The 23,991-nt window shown below is 40.5% G+C and overlaps 1 protein-coding gene and 1 long non-coding RNA gene across 4 annotated transcripts in view; both read left to right on the forward strand.

Annotated features, from left to right (window-relative positions):
* Positions 1 to 15,153, forward strand: part of LOC106016535 (uncharacterized) — a 32,021-nt gene extending 16,868 nt beyond the window's left edge. Inside the window, exons 2-3 of the long non-coding RNA XR_001189356.5 lie at positions 11,802 to 11,916; positions 12,199 to 15,153. This is a non-coding gene — a long non-coding RNA (uncharacterized lncRNA). The remainder of the gene's footprint in view (positions 1 to 11,801; positions 11,917 to 12,198) is intronic.
* The window catches only part of UST (uronyl 2-sulfotransferase), a 168,794-nt gene that overhangs the window by 19,269 nt on the left and 125,534 nt on the right, over positions 1 to 23,991 (forward strand). The window lies entirely within an intron of this gene.

A 23,991-nucleotide genomic window follows, 5' to 3' on the forward strand; every position in this document is an offset into this window, starting at 1 on the left:
ACATGTAAATGGAGCTGAATGACAGCTGAATGATAACCATTTTAATGATTACATGATTCTTCTTAATATGATAAGAATTTCCATTGAAGTTGCATGGGAAATGAAAACTTATCTCCTTATTACACACCTATTACTTTACACTGTGGCTTAATTTCATTGTTTGTGAAAGTGATTATGCAATTTCTGGTGCTTACAAGCAGCAGATTCAACTTTTTTTTGGGCTGTAATTTTCTTGCAAACTGAAAAGTTTTGAAGTTACAAATCCAGGTTATCAGAGCAAGGTTGTAGAAACAATGCCTATCAGAAACCAAAACTAAAACCAAAACAAATATCTTAAAAAGAACACTTGAGATCAAAAAGAGGAAATGGTCTAGGAGGTGATGTTCATTATTATTAGAAACATAAAATGAACATCAAGACATATGAACTTTGATCTAGGTAGATAAGAATTGACAAAGAGGGAACCTTCTGTAGCTATAGGGCAAAATAAGAAAATTACTTGAGTTTTAGACTTGTTTCTGTCAGTGTGCTATTCTGTGCACTACATGAACAAATATCTAGAAACAACGGGGAAATCAGCAGGGATTTCAGAAAGTTAGCAGTGTTTTAATCTTCTACGAGGAACGTTTGAAAGTGCAGGAACTTCTGAATATCACGTTTGCTAGTCTTTTAGAGAGACACCTGGGATGTGAATCTGAATCTGGCTTTCTGAAAGTGAATATCAATATCTTCTGTAAATTTTTAAAGTAATGCGATTGTCATCACATAGCTGACGCTTCCTACTAATAGTTAAGAAAAAAACACTGATTTAACAAGAACAAATAACCACTGCTTTACTGTTGGACTTGCATCAAAATCATTCTCTCTCTCTCTCAGAAAAATGCAGTCGGTTGTAGCTGCCAGCTAGTGTACAAACAGAGCTGAGAGAGGGAACAGCTGCGCTCTGAAAAATAGCATAGCTCAAAGGCAGCAGTGCTGGCCTCGCTCACTGTGGTGGGGTTTTTTGTCTGTTTTTTGTTTCAGACTATGTTATCTATTTTGGGGGTCGTTTTGCATATGTAAATAAGTTTTTCTAAGTGATATTTAGGATTAAAGTTTTTTTTACTCAAAAAAAGTATAGCAATGTGTTGGCTTTAAGAGTTACTGCATCTGTTTTTCCTTACCTTTGTGCTTCTCCATGTTTCTGTGATACTCAGTCAGAGGCTGTCAAATGAGGACAGTCGGCAACCTTGAAGCTATTTGATCATGCGTTGGTCAAAAAAATTCACTCACGTGAATAGGAATATCATTGAGAAAGGTGGCAGTGGCCTAATAGAGCATTTTTACTTGGTGGTCTTCCATGTTGCAGGATGTGAGTATTGAGGAGCAAATAATGGGTGTTGCGTTTCGGTAAAAGCTGCAACTGAATCTGCATACTGGCAGAGTTAAAAGAATAAGTTGTGACTACAGTATAAGGCAATAAGCGACACTATAAGAAAAAATGGAAGTAGTAAGTATAAAGAGTGATAAATATTTGTGCATTCATGCAGCTGTTTGTGTGTAGCATGGTGTGCAAAATATCACTTTATATCTCATTGAGATGTTAAACTTTTCTTTCCATACTTTTCTTTCCTCTCTTACAAGCTAGAAACTCTTGACTAACCATTTTCTAGTGAATATAAATTTAATACTGCCATAAAATCTGACTGTTCTAAGTGACTTGAGGTTTTTATGTAGTACGATGTCCATCAGTTATTACTGAGAACTGACACAGCTCTGTCTGCATTGCTGTTGTGTGTGCTGTTCCAGATGGCACAGGATACAATAACTTATTTCTGAACTCCACAAAAATAAGCTAATGCTCTTTTGGCTTGCAGCAAATGAAGTGTTATGCGCCACTTGTTGTGTTTTAGACAATGCATGGTACTTTAGAAAAGGTGGAACACTAGAATTTTCTCAATAGTACAAATATAATTTGTTGTGCAGGAAAACATTTGTATGTAGCTTGTCTTAATTTCTGCAGAGGTAACCTGATTCTGGATTCATGTTACAGAGTCCTGAATTACTGCCTGGGTAGGGTTTGCTTCTCTTAGGAGCATATGGTATTTTGTTTTCTGTATAAAACCTACTAATTTTCAAAGGCCTGACAATTGCGACTTATTTGCTGTTTTTAGAAACTTGGGTGCTACTGTAGCCAAAGATAGAAAGTAATGGTTTTCATTGTTGTTTTTTTTTGTCAGGGACTAAGGTGCAGCCAGGGTCTGTCTCTGCTCCTTCCTTGATGCCTTGCTCCTGCAAAGTCTTCCAATTCAGGGAACATTTCCGATTGTCCCCACCTTGCTGCCCTGGGGTCCATCACCTCACCTGGCCATGTAGGGCACTCTGTGGTTAGAGCAATGGTCCTCATCACTGGGTGTTGTTCTGAGCACAAATTGGCTGATGCATGATAATATTTTCTGATGTTCTCCATCAAGCAGGGACTCTATGGCCTTGGTTATGATACCTGATTACATCTGTCCTGTCTGATATCTCTTTAATGTTCAATCATCTTACTGGAAAGCATGTTAACACTTGAAAGTAGTTGTTCGCTCATTTGTTTTGTGTGATACTAAAACTGGCAATATGAGATTTGAGAAATCTGCCCTTTCTGCAGATCTGAGAGTGTGACATTTGACAAAGCTGGAGATAATGCACTGGATTAGGTTTTGCAGGATTTTTTGTCTGTTTTTCTTTTTTTCTTTTTAGTGCTATTGAAAACTGATGGCAGCAAAGTTTTTGATTTGGGCACTGCCAAGTTCGCAAGGAGTGCTGTCTCCATCTTTTGAGCTGTTTGGATGTCTAACACTTCTTTAGAGTGCTATATGGTAGTGCTGAAAATACATGCATTTAGCTATGGCTTTATGGAAGTATGTAGAGCATAAAGAAGTGAAAACGCTGTTGGGCTGTGTCTCCTCAGATGCCGAGAATCTTTGGAATACTGTGGTTAAGATGTTTTGCTTCTTTTTTTTTTTTTCCCTGTATGTTAAGCGCTGTTGACATTTTAGGAATTTTTGTAACAACAATTCAGCGGAAGAAATCGTGGATTGGAGGCTTGGGATGGGGAGACAACCCATGTTTTGTGTGCCTCTTCCTGCTGGTTACGTTGGGTATGTTTAATATAGCTTACCTTTTTTTGGCCTTTCGATAAGCATATGGGCTAAGCCGTTTGTTTTTAAATAGCAAACCACACTGCGGTGGTTCTGGATGTGTAATTACTGGAAAGACTCTGAACGTAATCAAACCTACTCTTTTGGCGTTGTCCGAGTTGGACCAAAATAAACAGCTTTTAATAGCACGTATCAACAAAGCTGTTTGTTTAAAAGGTGTTGACTTTATTATCGACACTTGAATTCTAAGATTTAGCTGAAACTTTAGGATGTGGCATCATTTGCTGAAAACTTTTTTTTTTTTAGCTTTTGTTGTGTTGTCAGAAGTGAAAATTTGCAAATAAGCCAAAAAAAATCTGTCACTGACCCACTTCCAGATTTGATTTGTATGTTCAGCGGCACAAGTGTGGTGCTGTGTTTGCTGTGTTTGAGGAGGCTTTCCATGCATTTTGTGAGGACACTGGCCATCAGGAACAGAATGCAGAAGTGGCAGTTGCCAGAAGTCCACAACAAAGAGATTTAGTTTCTCTGTTGAGTATTTGTGGATTAAGCCCTATTATTAGAAATGGTCTAGCTTGTAACATTTTCTGGTTGCAGGCTACATTTTTTGTAAGGCAGCTCAGCATACATCTTTTACTACAGACTGAAAACAAGAAAGAAGTGCAAATTAAGAGGGAAGAATTGATGTTAACTGTTGTGGAATTATCTCAAGCAGGCTTTGTTGAAATTAAGTTTAGCCTCTACCTCCTAGGTAGTTGACTCCACTGTGCATTTCTTACCTGCCCGTGCCTCTGTATGTTGATTGAACTGTAAGTTGAAGGACTGAACTTTTGCAGGGAGGATGATCTTGTGTTAAATCCCTGATCTGTCTGTCTAGACACATCACCAGAGCAGTAAACTGTGGACAAAGTGGCAACAGTAATGGTGTTGGAACTTCTGGTTTCAGATCTTTCAACCCTAGTAGTTAGCTGAGGTTAGATTTTTCACCTCCTTCTTAGCAAATAATTTTTCTAATTTTACATCACAGTAATATTTTTAAATGACTGAGTTTGTCAGTAGGTTTGAAACTGTAGCAGAGTGTTGTCAAGGTATTGGGGCACCCAACTGTAAGGGCTGGTGATTGTTCTTGTGCATTCCACTTCAGCATCCTTTCTCCTGCCTGTAGGATGACTTTGAAAACTTAACCTCCTTTTGGAATTTGCCCGATCCCAACTTTCTTACTCTGGCAATGACATGAGATTATGGGGGTGGAGGGGTGTGTGTATTGCCCAGGAGCTGAAATCCCTGCCTATGTGTGTTCTTCTAAGAATATGCATAAAACTGTTGACAAAAGAAGATTACAGGTCTGTTTGTACATGCTGTATTAGAGGAGGATTTTACGGATGCCGGGTATACTGGGATAAAACAAACTACAGTATCAGCTTGGTTGTCTGCCAGGCTGGAAGGAGAAAATTGTGGAACTCTACCTGAAGAAATCTCTTTTGTGCTTTTCTTTCTTCTGAGCAGAACTAGAGAGTTTTGAGCTATGTAATCAAAGCTACCAATACAGAAGGGAGGGACCCCAAATCCAGTCCGGTGCTGTTGTATGCAACTACCTACTGTAATCCCTTTATTAACTGTTCAGATTTAACCTTCAAGCTAGTTACATTTGATTACTTTTGTATTCTTACTGAAAGTTCGGTACTGAACAACAATGCTCAGATGTTCAGAGAATTCCTCAGAATTCTTCCAGCTGAAACTTTTCTCCATGACATCTTTGTGTATCTTTGATCTTGTGCCACTTTTTTTTTTTTGGTAGGTTCTGCTGATGCCCTCCTTACCTCTGATGGGGATAGTAACGTGTCATGCACCTGTTACAGAATGAATTACCCTTTCTAGAACAAAATTGACAAGAATGGTTCACAATATTTTATAAGCAGTCTCTTTCAGTACTTTGTTCAGAGGTAATAATTACTACATCCTTTTCCTCTCCTGGACAGGACTTTCCTGATGCATGCTATGCTGTCGTTTGCCTTTCTTGGCATTCACTGTTATCTTTTATAGATCTGGACACATTAATCAATACACAGAGTTTCCATCTGAAAGGCTCCAGCCTCATTAGGGAAGATCTCTCAGCGTGTGGTTTTGTACTACCTAGTTTCAACCCTTTTGCTTTATTCTAACCCTCAGCATCACTATGGTTCTTCATACACCATATCGTAATCCTTCACTGTTGACAGTTCATTTCAGCTTTGTGTCACCAGGAAACTTCATTGTAGCAGTCCTAACCTTTTTCCAAAGTAATTACCAAAATTATGCCTTCTGATTATAGACTACAACATGTCCAAAGTAAGGTTTGTGCAACTTCTGGTTCATATTATACAGTTACAAACTTCCTTTCTGTCTGCCTCAGACAAATGATTAGGTTGAAAGCAGAGGGCCAAATACTTAAGCTGTATTTTGTTTTGGTGTTGATCTACAGTTGTTGTATGAAATTGTAACAGTTCTGCGTTCCTTCTTGTATCAAATTTAAGATTAATTGTGGTATAAGAAGCCTTTCACTTTCAATTTGCTGTTTCAGTTCCTTATAACTTCAGATAGATTTGTAAAATATAAACGTATTTAAGAATAGTGTAAGTGCTGAGATGGATGGTACCAGGGAACACTCTGGTTGCTAATCAGAACTGTATTACTGTTACTATGGCTTTTTGCCTCTATTCTTCTGCACCGTACCTGAAGATGCTCCATGGCAGCTGGTGTCATGTGTTCCTTCCACAGCCCTAGTGGAGCTTGCATGGAAACCAAAGTCAAGATACGAGAAAGTGGGGAGATTCATGCATGGATGCTTCCTCCGATTGGATCCTAAAAGTCTTGTCACTAGTTACTTGTGCATTGAATAGTAACACTGAGTATTTGGAAACTCATGATATAGTTATTTTTGAAATGGGAAGATCTAATAACTTACTGAACTATAGTTTTTTTTATATTTTTTTTAAACCAGTTAAGAAAAAAATAGTAGAGATGGGTTTTAACAAATCTATCTTGAAGGGAGCTTAGTTTTATACTCCACCATCTTACAGGAAGATTGCTAAACCCAGTGATCTGGGTTTAGAGATAGGGTTGAAAAGTTCTGTGACATGTTCTGCTGAAAAGTCATCTTGGTTATATGGAGCCATTTCAGCAGTTGTTATAAGGTCTGTGAATTTATTAATTTATTTTATGAATGAATATCACAAGTGAAATCTTAGTGTGTTAGGTGTAAGCTGCATACCTTTCCCTTTCCATATGTGTCAGATACAATACAGCTGACTCTGGATATTATTGGCTGTCTTCGGAGGACTTTTTTTTTCAGAAAAACATATGGAGTCATTTATGTGAGATACTAAAGTATCTTTCTGTCATTTAAAAATGGGATATACTTTTAATTGTTGACCTCTGCTTTCTCTAATTTTTTTTTGTCTGTCCAGTAAAGCAAATGAACTGTCATGATGAGGAGAGATGTTTCTGCCTTGTAAAACCTGTAAGAGATGATCAATTAGGCAAAAGGAGGACTACACATCTGCAAGGGAAACTTTGTGTAGAGCTTTAAATGCATGGGTGGTCTGTTTTCACTCTTGGAGTTTTTGAAGGCTGGCAAATGAATGTGTTATCGCAAAGAAAAGCTTTCTGATGTTTTTTTGTGCTGGACATAGGCAGTGTTTGGCCCCGTGTTTGGAACAGAGGGAGAACTAGTTTGAGCTTCATGTTGGGCAAGAAAACCCTGCTAAAGAGACTTGCAAACAAGAAAACCCTGCTAAAGAGACTTGCAAACAAGATTTGTTGAAGATTGGCCTAATTGCCCTAATTGGGATGTGTAGCCCTGGAGTGGCTACATCATCTCTTGTTCTTTCTGCTGAATTAGGCAATTGGTAACATGGCAGATAGGATGTTTGAAAAGTAACATCTGCTGTTTGAAAACCTTCTAAAATGCCTTAAGTACACTGTTTCTGCTTTCTTACTGCATTTGTTTCTATCTGTTAAACAACAAAAAGTTTGTCCAGATGCTGACAAGTGCTCTAAGTGGTTTGAAGTATTCACGAGATCTGCTCAGTATTGCCAAAACTGAGTTGCAGGTCTGTCTGTTCAAGTGCTCCCTCTCCAGCCCTAAATGGGTGGTTAGACCATCTTATGGTACCCTACCTGGTGCAGTGAATTTCATTAGGAACTTAGCTTGAGCCATTCTGAAAGAAATGGTAGCTTACACGAGCAATCACTGTCCCTAACATAACAATAGATATGTAGGAAAGTGAATGTCAGGCAAACATTTTGTGGAAAATATGGGATTCAGGAAGCAACTTCTTAGTTATTCAGAATCTGACTGCAGTGGGACCTGTGCATATATCAGTGTGATGGATGATGCTTTGTTTAACCTCTGGAAACCTAGTGCTTGTTTACCAAGAGTGAAAAATTCCTACTTCATTTCTCTTCTGCTCCCACTCACTGATTCCAACTGGAGGGGATTCAGGTTTATTTATAGACTGATGCTCTGCATTTTTTACTGTTGGTGTCTCTGTTCTTCTGCTGCAGTGAAGTAGAGCCCTATGTCCAGCACACACTACAAGAGTCTGATGGGCGTACAGAACTCCCCAAAATAGAAAGAGGCTAGCATGTATTTGTATCAGAGTCTTTTATCCTCTTGGTTCTTCTTCCCAACTGTTGCTGCGTATTGATGGCCCTCGAGGATCTGCCTTGAATAGAATGGGTGGCTCAAGGTGAAATAGGAGGAGGGATCCTACTCTACAGTTGTCTTCCTTAATGTTTTTGGGTTTTGCTGACAGTTTTGGGTAAATTTATTTCCATCTGAAATGGTTTCATACACAGTTGCCTGCTAAGCAATGCAGGAGTGGCCAGCCACTTTGCATCTGAAATTCCTGATTTTATTATAGCCTGAAACTTGAAAGGACTAAGCAAACCATGAAAAATGGTACTGTATCATCTTTAAAGTGTTTTACTCTAAATTGTATTGAAGAAGAATTCCAGTAACTTCCAGGATACTTCTCAAAGCTCAGGGAAGAACAGAGTAAAAACATTTACAGTTCCTTGCCCACAAAACAGGCTGACAGTCTTGCAGCTCGGTACAGCACAGGTGAAGAACTCATCTTACATCTTCTTCAGACCCTATGACAACTGGCTTAAGGATTAAGATCAAAAGTGGTACCTGGTAACAGTTACTCTTCCAGCTTTTCCCTCAGCTAAGCTGGTAAAAACAATGAAGAGGTCTCCCTGCCCCAGTACTGGATTTAGTTTGTTCTAGGTACAGACTGCCTTTCCATGGTTGTATGTTTTATTTTACTAGAATAAAGAATATCTTTATCATATCTGCAATTCCAACCTTCATGAGCGGCTCTTACGGTCTAAATGTATAACTCGTTCAGTTAAAGGGAATGACGGAAAGCAGTTGAGTTCCAGCATTTATCAACTCCTTGTCCTTGGAAAGAGCCTCTGGTCCCAAAGAAATCCTTCTTCCTCACATCAAATAGTTGTCCCTCACATCAGATAGCACTCTTTATCCAAAATACCTGAAAGGTTTCCATTTCTAAATTCATGATACAGACAAATTAAAACTTAAAATTATTCATAGAATCATAGAATCATAGAATATCCTGAGTTGGAAGGGACCCTTAAGGATCATCAAGTCCAACTCTTGACACCGCACAGGTCTACCCAAAAGTTCAGACCATGTGACTAAGTGCACAGTCCAATCTCTTCTTAAATTCAGTCAGGCTCGGTGCAGTGACCACTTCCCTGGGGAGCCTGTTCCAGTGTGCAACCACTCTCTCTGTGAAGAACTTCCTCCTGATGTCAAGCCTAAACTTCCCCTGCTTCAGCTTAACCCCGTTCCCGCGGGTCCTGTCGCTAGTGTTAATGGAGAAAAGGTCTCCTGCCTCTCGACACCCCCTTACGAGGAAGTTGTAGACTGCGATGAGGTCTCCCCTCAGCCTCCTCTTCTCCAGGCTGAACAGGCCCAGTGCCCTCAGCCGTTCCTCGTACGTCTTCCCCTCCAGGCCTTTCACCATCTTCGTAGCCCTCCTCTGGACACTCTCCAACAGTTTCATGTCCTTTTTATACTGTGGTGCCCAGAACTGCACACAGTACTCAAGGTGAGGCCGCACCAGCGCAGAGTAGAGCGGGACAATCACCTCCCTCGACCTACTAGCGATGCCGTGCTTGATGCACCCCAGGACACGGTTGGCCCTCCTGGCTGCCAGGGCACACTGCCGGCTCATATTGAACTTGCTGTCTACCACGACCCCCAGATCCCTCTCTTCTAGGCTGGTCTCCAGCGTCTCATCGCCCAGTCTGTACGTGCAGCCAGGGTTTCCCCGTCCCAGGTGCAGGACCCGGCACTTGCTCTTATTGAACTTCATGCGGTTGGCGATCGCCCAGCTCTCCAACCTATCCAGATCCCTCTGCAAGGCCTTTCCACCCTCATTCGAGTCCACAACTCCTCCAAGTTTGGTGTCATCGGCAAACTTGCTCAAAATACCTTCTATTCCTACATCCAGATCATTTATAAAAATATTGAAAAGTACCGGCCCTAAAATGGAGCCTTGAGGGATCCCACTAGTGACCACCCGCCAGCCTGACGCACCGCCATTCACCATAACCCTTTGGGCCCTGCCCGTTAGCCAATTGCTCACCCATCGTATGATGTTTTTTATTACATATGGAGTTGCTCATATTTGCAGAAAATGATACTCTGGAAGGTCATGAGAGCACAGTGAAGACATGGTCCTCAGTGTAACAACCTTCAAAGTGTTTGAGCATCTTCAACTTCTGTTTCTTCATTCCTGCCTCTGCATGTGCCAGGATGATGCTTTACACAGCAGTGAGTCTATCTGAAGTGATGCTTGTGCTGAACAGGTGAAGGCCTCCTCTTCTGAAACAGAATTTCTTCTCTTTTTGAAGGCTGTTATTTCTTCGTAATTGGCTTTGTTTGTTTTGAGTGACGTGTTTAGTCCAGAAAATGAGGGTGGAAGGATGCGTTGAGTGTGGTTCGTTACCTTCACTGCTTTTTCTCTAGAAGAGATCACTGCTCGTTGTACTGCATTAAGCCAGCATAAAGCTTTTTTTGTGTGTGTGTGATTACTGCGCTGTTTAGTGTTGTTTGTGAAGTAGGTCAAAGGGGTTTGAAGATATATAAAAAGATGAGAGGCATATGTTGGGTTTTACATAGTTAGGCGATTAAGTAATAGTGTTACAATAGCAACAGAAATGAAACAAACTGTGCCACATGCGAGAATCTGCAGGCTGAGGGATTTCATGCATATGATTGAAGCCCTTGTTGTGGATTAAAGTAATTTGCCTAAAACATAGGGATTGTACAATAATGAAAGATATTACTTCAGTTATATGTTTCCCAGGAGGAAGAATGTGAATCCTTTATTTAGGGAATACCCATTTTAGTAACAGTGCAGTCCAGCATTTCTATTCAGAGAATGGGTGAAGGGCGGCTGAATTGGCTGCTGTAAGAGAGCTCACACTGAGACAGAAGAGGTGCCAAGAGGTCAAGCAATGGAGAACGTAGTTCTGGTGGCAGGTCCCCTCAGGAGGCAAGAATACATTTCATATATATAGCTTGTTATACAGTCCCAGCCAGTTCCAGAGGTGCACTCTGGGTCTACTGTAGGTGACTTGGGTCATCAGCATGTCAGAGAGAAGTGTTTTCCTTCTGCCACCCTTCCTCTCCTGCCTATGCTCTATGCTTATACGAGTAACTGTGCTCACAGTGACAGGATTACTTTGAGGTCTGTGGCTTTGGGTATATTACAGCCACAGCTCCTCCAGAAGTACAGGCACTTGGGAAGTGTGTGAGTGTTTTTAGCAATTGGAAATGATTGGGAATAGCTATGAAACAGACTTTCTGTCTAGAGGGATAGGAAAGGATATGGTACATAATATGAGGGACAGAGAAGAAAAAGAAGCCTTCACAGTTGTCCCAAATTAGTACATCCCATCTTGTTCTGGCTTGAAGAGATGAAAAAATGTGGCATTTCTACCAAACGACTAATGAACCTGACTTGTGGAAAGAGAGCTAATGTTTATTTTTCTATAAGATAAGTTTTGACTAGAAAAAATGTTGGGGAAAATAAAAATTGCTAGCTGAGGTGACAAGTTTGTGACAGCATTTTCTTATTAGCTCTGAAGATGTGCTCAATATTCATCTTCTCCGATGTCACAAAGATCCTGTTTTAATTGCTCTTCAGCTTGTAGGTAACCCCCCTATTTAGTATTATTTATGTAGTCAGTAGGGTACCACACCGAACAGTATTTCATGGCTTGTTCTCATGAAGGATGTGCATGTCTCAGTAAGATTTATGCTGGTCTACCTCACCTTGAAAAATTGCCAGTGGTAAATAAGCACTTTCTCAGATAGTCTTTAGTCGCTCTTGCTTGTGTATTTGATAAGAGAAGACTTCAATTTCTTCCATTTTGCGTATGTCAGATATTACTTCCAGAACACCTACAGCATAAGACACGTTTCATCTGGTAAATATGGGATAAAATGGCCAAAGCCCTTTTAGTTTCTAAGCAGCTGTAAATAAGACCTTGCAATGGAGGTGAATGCCAACCTGGGCAATGGACAGAGTGAGCATCATGCCCACAGCTGCCCTTGCTGCGAGGCCTTGTGTCCACCTCCTGTTTCCTTCTGTCCAGGCCCGTGCCACTCTGTTCATACACAAGGCCTCATCTGCAGTGCTGTGACACCACAAAGAGCCCGGAGATGCCTACGCCAGTGAGAAGCATGCTGGTGAGGGCAGATATTCCCCAGGTATGGGACCAGGGCAGCACACATGTGTCCCTGAGCAGCGTGGTGGCATGGGTACCACAGCCCTCCATGGTGCACTGTGGCTCTGGATAACGTCGTAGTCCACATGCCAGCCCACCATCGGTGTGCTACACCACTTGTTTCCAGGTGTGGCTTTGCTGTCATACACCACCTTCTGTGCGGAACAGAGGTGTCCACTGTTGCATGCTTTCATGTTGTCATCAGTGCATATTTTGGTGAAATCTAGAAATGAATGCATTTAAGTGTTTTCTTGCTTTCCACCAGCTTTATGGCCAGCTCTAATGATGTTCATCATTTATTATGAGAGGAACTTGTCAACATGAGCGTGACTCAAGAGATGCAGCAAAGAAATGCTATTTTGAAGAAAGGACTTCTAATGGAATTGGAATGTGAAAAAGAACTACTGGAGACCTTTGGAAAAAAAAAGTGTTTTTCTTGTTTCTGGTACTAGCAGAACGTCATGATTTAAAGCTGTGCCAGCAGATCAGTGAGAAAGGAATTGGTGCTTGCAGAGGTGTATGTTAACATTTGGAGAGATCTAGATTCTAAATTGTTAGTTCAGATTTGCTTGATTTGTATTTAAGAATAATCCAAAGTATAAAATCTGTGATAATCAAAATACAAAGGGGGAATGGAAAGAGCTAAGAATCTCCTTAAAATTCTCTGGGCATTGTCTTTGTTGTTTGTGTTGAAAGGGCAGATGCTGGGTGTAGTTTTTGCCTTATTTTAACACCTAAGCCAAGATGAAGGCAAAGAAGTGCTGATGCATGTCTGTGTACATCTGTGTGTCATCATAACAGCTTAAGAAACTGCTTCTACTTATGGGAAAAAGGGAGAAAAAAAAATCCACAGGATACTCAAAAAAATAAATAAATAACAAAGATATTTGGGGTTTAAAACATTGTAGCCTTTTTGACTGTGTCCAGGGAAACATTTCCTCTAGAAATCTAAGAATTGAAGATTTTTCAAAGACCTTGAGATTCTGCAGGAAAATATTTCTTTTATATGGAGGAAAAAGATATTTCCTGTCTATCTACAACAGGAATGCCAGTGGTATTTTCCTACAAAACATGATGTCTGTATGATGACCAAAAATTATAACAGATTTTAATGGCAGTTACGCTTTGACTTCTGTTGCTATAGACTTTTTTTTTTTTAACGTAGACATGCTGTTTCACTTCAGAAATATTGAATAACAGTGACTAACTTAAGGTCTAGTTCAATGGCAATTGACGAAATAACAGCTTTAAATTATCATTTACTAATTTGCCAGAGATACAATGCTGGGGCCTATTTAGAATCAGTTGGTACGTGCTGTATTTTTCACTAAAATATTTGATGCTAAATGTTGTGTCTATGACCAACCAGAAATCAGTCCTAATTCATAGGTTAAAGACAAATTTTTTAAAGACTACTTCTGAAAATGAACTGGACGAGTAATACCTGTAAACTCTTTTTAGTGTGCGGCATTGTCCAGCTTGTTTTTTCTTATCCATTAGCATTGCTGGTATCAAGTGTAGGAACTGAAGGAGTAAAACTTGCTTTGGCTTGTTAAAAACTGAAAAATCCTCTAAGTCTTGCAAAGAAACACAGATATTTTTATATATGTAGATATTTTTAATTTTAGCCTAAGCAGTAGTAGGTAGTATAAGGTTTGCTATATAGAATTAGAATCCTTGCAAATATTTATATACATAAAATTGCTCAATTGTGTAGGTCAGTATTCAAGGTTAAGCTTGCTTTATATATAATGTTCTTTCTGCCAATATTTTGGCATGCACTTCAGGCTGGTGCCGTGGTAAGGAGGAATAATTTGCTCTAATGCAAGTAAACAAAACCAATTAGAAGACATTTATCTCTGAACATAGTGTAGTTTTTAACAGCCAAATTTTTTAAAAGGAAAAATATAGTACCAGGGGACAGGAAAAAAAAAAAAAAAGCTGCTAAATTGATTTGAGGGATGGAAAAAAAATGTTGCAAAATGAAGCTTAGAACTCAGTAAGTATTGGTTTAGCATAAAGAAGAATGGGATATAACTTGATTACAGCGGTCAAGTACGTTTGCTGGCCAAAAATACTAAGAAAATTATAGTACATGAGAAACTTATAACAGAAAACAATAGCTGGAAGCTGAAATCAGATAAATTTGTATTGAAGGTAGCAATGATAATCTCATTATGTGAAGAAATCTGGGGTCAGCCCTAAGAGATGTACAGAGAAAAACCTGTCACAGAGTATCTGGCTGCAACAAAGTCAGTACCAGTAGCAAGTTTTTTGAAAATTACATTTTGAGAAACATTCTGGCTTTCTTGTACTGTTTGTGTAGAAGTCATGAAGAAAAAGGGAGGGGAAAAAAAAAAAAAAACAAAAAACACACAACAAAATACAAAACAAAAAATATAATGAAGGGAGGAGAAAATGTTCTGGGAAGTTATCAAAAATGTAGGACAAAAACATTTCTTGTGGCAAAGGCTCAGATATGTCTTTTCTGGAAAAAAAAGTGGAAATATTTTTGCTGATTTCTTTGGTGAATGCCAGAAGTACTCAACACTTCAAAAACAAGTCTTTTTTAATAAAAATAATAAAAAATAATAATCATGGCACTTTAGTTCTGAAATAAAACTGGCTGCAACAGTCTTTGTCAAAATGGACTTGAGCTGTTTTGAGCAGTATCAGATTCTTTGGTTCTGCCTTCAAAAGCGCCAACTCTCACCGAAGGTGGGCAAATAAATACTCCGTAAATACTCCACTGCAGGGGAGAGCTGGGCAGTAATTGAGGGGTAAACTTCTCTAACCTGTTGTACAGGATGATGATACGAGAATAATTTCTTCTGGCATCTGGAAGGGGAGCCAAGGGAAATTCTTTTTGCTTTCAGGAAGGAATCTGAACTTTATGCGGCATTTTCTGCTGTGTGCTCATTTTACATACTTTGCCCAAGGGTTAAACAGTTTCTGCTTGAGCTGGATATTTGTCCCTTTACAAAATACAGGAGCTGTGAGGCTTGGTATTACTAAACAACTGTGGATAATAGCCTACTCGTGACACAGCCTAGAACAAGTAGCTTGTGTGCAAGCCAAGGAGAGAGGAGCACTCCTGGGCTCTAGCAAACTTTCAGTCGCCAGCAGACCTACAAAGTTTTGCTGAAAATGAATTCCCCATGAACTGTCCAAACACGATGTGTGAGTTTTCATTTCGCTAAGTAAATTTATGCAACAAGAATGGTTTCCCAGCTGTGTTGTTTTTTCCCCCACACGTTCCCCCCTAAGATCATCCTCCCTTTAGACAGCAAGGGGGGAAGAAAGTTTGCAGACAATATGATTCGGAAGGGTGCCTGGGCACAGGCAAAGAAGATGGTGCACGGAGACAGTGTCTGGTAGAGCCAGTTGCATTTTGCAGATATCAGCAGAGAGAGGAAGAAGGCTGGGGAGGAGGCAGTGAGAGCCAGGGAGGCTGGCAGAGGCGCTGCAGAGCGCAGCCAGCAGGCAAAGGCTGCCTTCGGGCTCCACCAGCGAGCCAGGTCTCGCGGCTGACAGCAGGAGTGCAGCAGGCCCATCCGAGAAGCGGAGCCAAGGACCAGTTAAACAATCATAGCTGCTCCTGGGAAATCTTCAGATGTGCCAGGGGAAGGCTTTGATGCTCGTGCTTTTCTTGGAGCTCTGTGTTGGGCTTTTCGTAGAACACAGCGAGAGGTTCAGCGTTGGATTGAATTTGGAGTTTGACCTCCTGGGAAGGTGAAGTTGGAAAACAACAAGCAAAGTGTATGAATTCCTGTAGCTTAAGAGCAGATGTCCAGCTAATATCATATACTTCCCTGAAACACTTAATCTTTCCAAACAATTCTAAACGAGTACCAGATATCAACATCAATATTAGTACCATGTTTCTCTATTGGTCTTGCAGTGCTTGGGCTCCATTCATATGGATGGCAGTCAGTCTTCTCTCCTAATGATAGCTGAGACTTTTGCACCACTCTTCTTAACGTTTTGAACAACAGGACTGTACATAATTAATGTTCTTTCTTTCCTTCGTGTAAAATTGCAGGAAAAGTAGGAGATTAGCCCTCTGTAATAGGGGAGAATAATCCCAGCTGCTCTTCCTGTGTTACAGTTGGTCCTAGGCTTTCACATGTTAGGAGTAACACGCACAGCATTACCTGTGTGAGCTGTAAGCTGGTAATCTGTTCCAAGATAAACCAGAGAAGTGCTTTTTGCTTGGGCTTACCATCAGCTTGTCACTAAGCAAGCTAATTTTATATATGGAATGGTTTTAGAAAAACAAACATACTCATTCTTGTATGCATGCTGTTTAGTTAGATGTGGTAGGTAACAATTTGGAAAGAAGTATTTTTGTCATTTGAAACTGTGTGACCTGAGGCATGGAAACGATTTTATAAACTTCGAGATGTCAGTTGCCTCTCGCAGAGGCACCTCAAAACAAATGCTGTCATGTCTCTTCCCTATTTTACATGGAAGTTATTTATGTTCTGTAGAACAGGGCTTGACACTCTGATGGGAGTGTGCGTGCTGAGCTTACAGAAAGCATGAAGTAGTTTCTCAAGTTTTAAATGTATTTATTCTGAAACCAACATTTGCAATTTTGGAGAAAAATGAATACCTTAAAATTAATATCTGGCTTACAGTGGCTGATAGGCACTATTATATTGTCGTGTGGTTTGAGTACTTCATTGTGGACTTGGTGCTGTATTTACAACTTCATAGAGGATTCATAGGTCACAAGATGCACATCCCCACCCCTTTAATAACACAGCCTTTTATTCCCATATGCTGGTCAGCCTATTAGATCTCTAGCTTTATTAATCTACAGACAGTTCTCTCTATAAATCTGGAGGAAAGAGAGGCATAAATGCTTAAATTTAAATAATGGGATGTTGCAAATGGGGCTGGATTCAGTTACTTTTATTGGATGGTGTAGAGACAGCAAAAGAAGCTAATGGGTTCAAGCTGTGCAAAGGAAAGTATTCACGTGGACAGTGCTGCAAGGCTTGTTGCTCTTACCCTGGGTGCTTGCTGAATTCTGAACTTCTGTCTTGTCTCTTGTTTTTGAACAAATATTTCTGGAAAGAAAGGTGGATCAGATACAAACAAATATTTCAATAATTTTGGTTAGACATTAGAATGGAGAATCAGGTGGCTTTTATAAGAAAATAATAGTCAGGGCTCCTGTGAAATGCAAAACGGACTGACACACCTCTATATGTGGAAGAGGATGCAGTGTGCTAACACCTATCAGCCAGAGTAGCCCCCCACAAAGAGACTTGGGGAAGAGTCCATTGTGATCTGTTAATGAACTAGTCAGTGTCTGAAAATACCTTAAATATGTATTTTATCTGTATTGACTGGCTTGACTGGATCAGCATCTAGAATCCCCCCAAGCTACTGCTGTCCCCTCACTCCCCTCACTGGCAATAGCAGCATGTCTCCATTTTAATGTATTTTAGCAAGAGTTCCATCTTCCTCCCATGTGCTGTGTGCAATACTGCTGTGGGTTTTTGTGAATATTCAGGATTTTTCACCTTCCAGTGCATGTTCTTGCAGCCCTGGTGGACAGCTCTGCTCCTCGATGTCTTGTAACAGCGGTACTCTGTCCCAGGCTTCCTGGGTGAGCAGTGATGCTCTGTGCTCATGGCAGGTTTTGAAAAGGAAGTCTGGATGGTCATTCACACCTTCATTCCTGCAGGTCATTTCCAGCCTGTAGGTTGCATATGAGACACTCTCCAAGTTAAAATTGAACAGTTGACGCCAGTGCTGTGCTTCTAGAGAAACCCAAATAGTCACAAATGATAGCAGAAAGAAGCTAGTGACTACTTCCGTGTTGTTGTATCAGAATTTTCTGTGTATCGATCTCTGCATATCAACTGTGAAATGATATTTGAAAATACTAGGCAAAACATAACTCTTAATTATATGCGTTTTTCAAGTTTCCTGATTTATCCAAGTGGCCTTTATTTTACCAGGAACAAAATGAACTGTAATCTATCCTTTTCTGAAGAAAAGTCATTACTTAGAGGCACCTGGGAACAAATTAGCACATCATCTATATGCTCAAGACTTTGAGGAAAAACAACAACTTCCGAAATTCAGAATGTATGAATTAGTATAACAGCATGACTATGGCACATATCCCTGCACTACTGCAGTGTGATCACATTCCATGTTTCTTGCATACAATTTTTTTTGAAAAACTTGGACTGTGCTTTTTCTGTCCCATGATCCTGTCATTCAACAAAAATGAGATCACATAGTTAATTTTTTAGTATTTTAAAAAACAAAACAAAAATGCAAACCCCCAAACAAAACTTCTGTTAATTGAATTCAGATGTCTTGCTTGGAGAACATTCAATTAAACACAAAAATAGGATACTATTTGGTTCAACAAAAAGGGTTTTTTAATTTTAATTTCTTTGTTTCTTACGGTATAATTATGTTTTTTTTTACATGTACTGAAAACCCACTGGATAGCACAATATCATGCTTTTGCCTGCATGTGTTGTCTTGCTTTCCTATTTTTCTGCTCAGTAAAAAAAAAAAAGTTGCATTTCCAGCTGCAATTTTCATGTCTAGCTTGAGAATCTGTTTCAGAATAAACATTCACTGTTTTTACAACTCTTTGTAGATCATAAAATTTTAGAAGGGAAATGCTGAAAGTTGTTCACACATTCTGAAGTCTTCAGATTATAGAAATGTCATTTGTAAAAATTATCATTTAAACTTTCTTCATAACATAGCTTGATACCAGAAATGATGCCACATTGTGAAAATAATGGCTTTGCAGGAGTGAAGGAGGTGAGCAAAAGTGAGCACGTTAAGTTGTAATACTGCCATGTGGTACCTGGGGGAAAATTTTGTACCTGGGGGGGGAAAATTTGACCAAAGTGGTGTTCACCCCCTTCTACTATGGACAGCAGACATTTTACCTCCTGCTTAAACCTGCCAAGGAAGTGAATTTACCTGTGGTTTTGTTGACTGCTCTGTGACTCCAGCTGCTTCTGTGTCCATGGATCATATGCTTGTTGATAATATCCAATTGCATGTGTACCTTGGCCTGTCCCAGCAGAGTAACATCTAGTCATTTAGGTTGGAAAAGACCTGTAAAATCATCAAGTCCAACCGTGACCTAACAGTACCCTTTCCACCGTGAAGCCACATCCACACATCTATTAAATACCTCCAGGGAAGGCAACTCCACCACTTCCCTGGGCACCTCCCAATCCCTAACCACACCTCTCTGTGAAGAAATTCTTCCTGACATCTAATCTAAACCCACCTTGACACAACTTGAGACTGTTTCCTCATATCCTATTACTTCTCACCTGAGAAAAGAGTCCAGCACCAACCTTACTCCAACCTCCTTACAGGTAGTTGCAGAGAGTGATGTGGTCTGCCCTCAGGATTCTCCACACTACACAACCCCAGCTCCCTCAGCGGCTCCTCATATGTCTTGTTTTCCGGTTGCTTTCACCAGCTACATTGCTCTTCTCTGAACACATTCCACCAACTTGGGTTCCTTCTTGTAGCGAGGGGCCCAAAGCTGAGTACAGTACTTGAGGTGCAGCCTTACAAGAGTTGAGTACAGGGGGATGATCACTTCCCTAGTCCTGCTGGCCATGCTATTTCTGATACAAACCAGGATGTCATTGGCATTCTTGGCCACCTGAGCACACTGCTGGCTCGTGTTTAACCAGCAAGTAGCCTTGTTCATCTGGAGAGTCTTTTTCAAATTAAACATCACTGTGGCTGCCTGTGTGGCCGTGTCAAATTTACCCTGGCCACAGGTCTGAGGGTTGGTGTAGGACTGCAGGGCTTCTGTGGGAGGCTGAAATTCCTGCTGGATGCCTGTGGATATGGGGAACATGAGTTTTTCCATGGTGGCCTTGCACTAGGTTCCCTTGTGGCCATGCTTGCAGAATGCTCCCATGGGGGTGTTGGCCAGGGCCTGGCTCAGCTCACGCAGGAGCTGCCGGTGGTGATGGCAGCAGCAACGGGCCCTGCAATGAGAGCACGGTCACTCAGCTCCACTTGGATTCCTGCACTGAGGGAGGTGGCGATTCAAAAACTGTGAGACTGCAAGGCTCATCAGTTCCCACCTGACTCACGCTGTATGTATGCCATGGATTTCAGCAAGAGACTCTCAGAAAGCTTAGTTTGGTTTGTATCACAAGTGAAATGTATCTGTAGCACTTGAGGGAAGCTGTCATTCCTATTTACTGCATGTTTCGGGTTGTGGTTTGGGGCTTTTCTTCATTATTATTACATTAAATCTGCATTGCTAACAGCTGAAGGAAATGCAGAACTGTCATAGTTAAAGTGTGTACAGGAAACGTAAACATATGATGGAGTGTAGTGGAAGAGCTAGGCTTGCCTAGTGGTGTTAATCTGTTTTAATTTAAGAAAAAAAATCACTGATGAGTAGTGGGTTATTCAGCTGTTACTTTGAATGTTTGCACTCTCCATGCTTTTTTTTTCCATTGTTGCCAATCAGGTGAATCAGAGAATCAGGACAGGGTTCAGAAGCAGCCGAATCAGCAGTAGCACAGCTCTACCGCTGTTCAGTAAGAGATGCTCTTGGCACACCAGAAGTATTACTATCATTATTTTTAACTTATTATGCAGAACTGGAATTTCTGCTAAAGTAAAAGCAAGAGGTTAAATGAAAGTGTTAATGTACTTGAGTTTTTCTCAAAACAGCGGTAGCAAGAGAAAGCAGATAGGGTTTGGTTTCTATAGAAGCAAAGGGAGAAAAAATGTTGTCTCAAAACAGCTTTAATTCCCGTTTCACCTTTCTAGGTTTGACACTTAGCCAGAAGTCTCAAAAGCAACCAGCTTGTCATGGGTCCTGCTTTCAAACTGCATGATTTCAATTCAGGGCTGCTAGAAACTAGAACACAGTAAAGAATTGTTTCCCAGCGAATAACTTCGTACGTGCCACATTGTAGTTCTGGAACATTTGAAGCAGTAGTTGATGATTCAATCATAAAGTAATTCAAGTTTAAAGATGTCATGGTGTGTAGTGCTGGCAGCCCTGAAGTTTTTCTTATCAGAACCATTAACGTTTGAGTGCTTTGCACGGTGCCCAGAGGAAGCGGTGTGTGGCTGCTGTGTGCTCGTGACAGTGCCTTGCTCAAGTGGCTCTTTGCTCAGAGGTTGTAGTCAAAAGCCTCTTGTAGCTTCTTGTAGGAAGTGATTTTTCTCTAAGATGGTAATGAATAAATTCCCAGCAGCATCCTGGGCATGGTTGTCACGTTTCTAGTAAGTCTCAGTAGGTTTTATTAACTTCCTATCAAATCTGGAGAGTTCAGAAGGGGAACCTTGTGCTTACTGTGGTGACGTTGAGTAATGTGGTAGGGGGGTAGGGAGGACAGTAAGGCAACCTGGGCTGGTTCCATACGCAGCCTGGTTTCATGCTGAGCAGTGGAGGTGGCAGAACTGTGCCTGAAACCCCAAAGCTGCAGCTGCACGAGCAGGAGCTGTACCAGGAACTTGCGTCCAGGCACACCTCGGGGCAGGCTTACAGAAGGCAGAGCACAACCACGTGCTGGTTGTGAGAGCCTCTTGTGGTGCTGAGGATGCTGCTGGTGGCTGGACGTGGTTTTGTATCATGTAAGCTGAGCTAGAGTGCAACACTACAGTTATGAACAGAAAACTGATGATGATGTACAGAAGCTAGGTCTCTTTCCTTCATCTAACCTGCATTCTCCATTAGTGTATATATTCTTAATTGATGAGATTAACAGCAATGATTATAATACTTATGTAGCACAGTGTTAAGCTCTAACAGCATATGTATGTGTTGAAGAAGGTATCTATTAAGGATCAGTACTCTGGTTTCGTTTAACATCTGCATTAATGCTCAAGAAGTGCAGAGTTAACATTTTGATTATATTTGCAGATGAATCTGAAGTAAAGATATTGTAAGAGCTGGAAAGGGCACAGATGTGTGTCAGAACAATCTAGAAAAATCAGATTGGCAGTAAATACCAGGTCAGTTTTGGAAAAAACGTGGAGCTGGCATTTTTGCAGAAATACAGTCCAAAACACCCAAACTGCATAATGTTCTAAGTACTAACTAGCATGCTAAAAACAGAAGTCAAGTCAAAAACAGGTTGTATGCCAGATTGCAAAGTAAAAAAGACTGTAATTTCAGCTGTGTGAAAACAGTGTTATGTTAGAGGTGATGGTATTCTTCCATTTGCAATGGCAGAAATTTCTAATCACTGAAGACATCCGAACTGGGCTTCTGACATTTCTGTGCTGCCTTTATGAGTTTCCTGAAAAGTGTGAACTGCCTTCATTTATTTCTGTATTGAAAACAATTTCTGAAACTATAAAATGCCTGTTCCTCTGTGATCGTTTTAACAGAAACCTTAGCTACTCCAGGATATTGGTGAGTGGCTGGGAGGAGTAAAACTACTTTCCCTTTTGTGATCTTTGAATGAGTAAATTATTCCTAGATCTTAGCTATACTATGAAATCACATTTCCCAGCTGCTCTAATTACTTCTGATATTGCTGTCCTGTTCTAGCTGTGCGAAGCCATTGCTGGATCTAAAAATGTCACATAGAGTACTTGAAGTTCTTGAAGTTTCAAAGTTGCTTTTTTTGTGTGTGTATGTGGAAACTGCTTGTGCACTTATGGATGCACGCATGCTTTGGGAAGGGTGCCTTGTCTGTCTGGTATTTTTGTGTTATCGTTTCTGGAATATGATGCGGAATGTGAAGTATCATAGATGTGCATCTTATAACAACTCAGGTTCATGCAGGAAATCCCTTTTTCTTTAAGCAGAGAAACAATTTTGCGTAGCCAAGAGGTGGCTTCTAGCAAAAATTGTTTTAAAGTTTGTTTGGGTTTTAATGACCTACCTGAGTATCTGTCCTCTAAAATGAGTGTAGGGAATCCCAAGGTAAATGACAGTAGTGATGGTTTTGTCTTTTGTTCTTCTTTTTTTTTTTTTCTTTGTATGTGGTTTGTGGCTAGAACACCATAGTCCGATGTGATGATGCAACCTATTCACTTCTGCTTGGTCTGCCATAGTCCCAGCACATAGTCCTAGCAATGATACCAATGTCAGTCAATGTCTTAGCTCGAGTCTGTTGAACCTCCAAGCTGAGGAAACAGCAAAGTCCCTAAACTCCTTAACAATTCTTTGGCTTACTAATATTTGTTTGCCAATCCATTTTTGATAAAAGAGGAGAGGGACCAGTCTCACCTGATGCTTAGCGATTTGCTTCAGATTTCCTGGGGCTCATCGGTAGTCGTTTCTCCTTGCTAGTTCTTGCAATAACTGAATGTTTTTACAGTATAAACCAAGACTCGCAATTCCCAGGAGCTGTGAATGTTGGCAGTTGCGAAAACTGTCTCTCAGGCACTGTGGACATTGAACTTAAAATAAGTGGTCCAGCTGTTTGCTGGTAACAGTTCCTGGTTCAACGGTGATGCTAAAGGTGGTCAAAGACCTGACCCAATCCCTTGAAGTAAGGCTGGCATTTTGCATGGACTCTGGGCATTGCCAGGGTTTGGCTAAGCTGCCCAAGCAACCCAGGAGGTTGCAGTGTAGGGCTAAGATTTTGCAATGTCACTGACGAGGTGTGATATCCTTGTTTCTGTTTGTTTGTTTTTTCTTCTCCCAGGGAATTCATAAGGGATGACTTCTGTTTGTTAATAGCTTTCAGTCGTGGTACTTAAAATGTGACTAAACATTCAGCTAGTGCCATGAGAATACATGGTAAAAATGTATCTTGTTAGTTAACTGTTCTATGTAAATGGAGAATACTATCAAAATACTATGCTGGAGAATACTATAAAAAACTACAGTTAGTGCTGGAAATAAGCAGAAGGTCTTGAAATCTTTTACTCGACTGGAGGTGGCGGAAGAGGGTATGCTGAGCCTGCTGGCATCCTTCCCAGCCCCAGCAGAAATGTAGTAGCTTAATACAACATGATAAATCAAGCGCGAAGTTACTTTTCTACCCCTGGAAATTATATGTAGGATAATCTGTGATTTCATTATGATAAAGGCAGCCTTCTAAATGAGTGGATGAGG

Source organism: Anas platyrhynchos, chromosome 3 (assembly GCF_047663525.1).
Source record: "Anas platyrhynchos isolate ZD024472 breed Pekin duck chromosome 3, IASCAAS_PekinDuck_T2T, whole genome shotgun sequence".
NCBI lineage: Eukaryota > Metazoa > Chordata > Aves > Anseriformes > Anatidae > Anas > Anas platyrhynchos.